Raw genomic sequence first — 2,133 nt, 5'->3', positions numbered from 1 at the left:
TTCTTTCTCAGCTCCAACCATGGCTATGAAGTTCATTCACACTGATTTAAAAAAAAAAATCTCAGCAGTTTACTTAAAAGTGAATAGCTTTTTCTACAATTCTGGTTTGCTAATTTATTTCTGATCTCCAGACTCTGGCAAAATACATGCTTACTTTTTTTCTCTTTTCTTTTTTTTTTTTTTTTTTTTAGACAGAGTCTCGCTCTGTTGCCCAGGTTGGAGTGTAGTGGTGCGATCTTGGCTGTGACCTCTGCCTCCCAGGTTCAAGTGATTCTCCTGCCTCAGCCTCCCAAGTAGCTGGGATTATAGGCATGCACCACCATGCCCAGCTAATTTTTGTACTTTTAGTAGAGATGGGTTTTCACCATGTTGGTCAGGCTGGTCTTGAGTTCCTGACCTTGTGATCTGCCCACCTCAGCCTCCCAAAGTGCTGGGATTACTGGCATGAGCCACCATGCCCAGCCGATAAATGCTAATTTCTTGAACTCCTGGGCTCAAAAGATCATTGTGCCTCAGCCTTCTAAAGTGCTGGGATTACAGTCATGAGCCACTGCACCCAGCCCTAAGGGCCTCTTTGACAAGTCTCTGCTTGCCTCCTCTGAAGACCCTACTGTGGTGGTTAAAAGAGAGGCCTCTGGCCTCAAACCGCCTGAGCTTGTTTGATGGCCTAGAACATGGCCCATCCTGGAGAACGTTACTTGTGCGCTTGAGAAGAATGTGTATTCTGCTGCCGTTGGGTGGAGTGTGCTGGCTATAGATATCTGGCAGGTCTAATTGGTTGATACTGTTGTTCAGGCCTTCTGTTTCCTTGTTATCTGCCTGGTTGTTGTATCCATTACTGGAAGTGGGGTATCAAAGTCCCCATTCTCTCTTGTTGAACTGCTTCTCCCCTCATTCTGTGAGTTTTTGCTTCATAGATTTTGGAACTCTCTTATTAGCTGCACATGTTTACAATTGTATCTTTCTCGCGGATTAGTGTTTTTTTATCATTATGAAACATTCCTCCTTAATAACACCTTTTTTAAAAAGCCTGTTTTGTCTAACAGCAGCCACTCCACCTTTCCTTCGGGTGTCATCTTTTGCCATCGTTTTAGTCTACGGTGTGCCTTTGAATAGAAAGTGTGTCTCCTGTAGACAGCATAATGTTGGGTCATGTTTTCTTAATTCAGTCTGACAGGCTTTGCTTTCTGATTGGTTGTTAAATGCACTCACATTTAATGTTATTGAACTTTACTTTTCATTTCTATTCTATTCCACTTTACTTTTCATTTTCTATTTTTCTTATGTCTTTCCTTCATTTAATTCTTTATTGATTTATTTGCATTAAGTGAATTATTTTCTAGTGTAGTTTTTGAACTTTTGTTGTTGTTTTAGTGATTGCTCTAGTATGTACCATATACATTTTGACTCCAGTGACACACAAAACACTATTCCTATGTAGCTGGCTCCATTCCCTTCCCCCTTTTATACATTCTACATTATAAACAGTAACGTTACAAACCTAAGAATACGTTGTGATAACCATTATTTTACCATCTGTGGTTATTTCTTTAGTCCAATATAGCTTTGTTCTCATTCACTTCCTTTGCATTGTTACTGGCACTATGCATATATTGCATTTCTGTAAGTTACAGGCCCAACATTATATTTTATATACATTATTTTATACAATCACTTTTCACACCAGTTATAGAAAGAGAAAAATATGTATTTGTACCGTCTTATGAAATTACATAATTACCTTAAGAGGCACTCTGTTTTTTTCATGTGATTTCAAATTACTGTCTAAAGTTTCTTGCTCACTGCCTGAAGAACTTTAGTATTTTTTGTAAGGTGGGTCAGCTAGCAACAAACTCTGTTTGTCTGAAAAAGTCTTTTTTTTTTTTTTTTTTTTTCTTGAGACGGAGTCTTGCTCTGTCACCCGGGCTGGAGTGCAGTGGCTGGATCTCAGCCAGGATGGTCTCGATCTCCTGACCTCATGATCCGCCTGTCTCGGCCTCCCCAAGTGCTGGGATTACAGGCTTGAGCCACCGCGCCCGGCTAGAAGTCTTTATTTCACCTTCATTCTTGAAAGAAAGCTCTGCTGAGTATAGGATTTGGGATTGACAGGTTTCCTCCCTCCCTCCCTCCCTC

This window comes from Rhinopithecus bieti, unplaced genomic scaffold, assembly GCF_001698545.2.
Source record: "Rhinopithecus bieti isolate Rb0 unplaced genomic scaffold, ASM169854v2 scaffold_84002, whole genome shotgun sequence".
Classification (NCBI taxonomy): domain Eukaryota; kingdom Metazoa; phylum Chordata; class Mammalia; order Primates; family Cercopithecidae; genus Rhinopithecus; species Rhinopithecus bieti.
Note: the sequence above shows the minus strand (reverse complement) of the source record.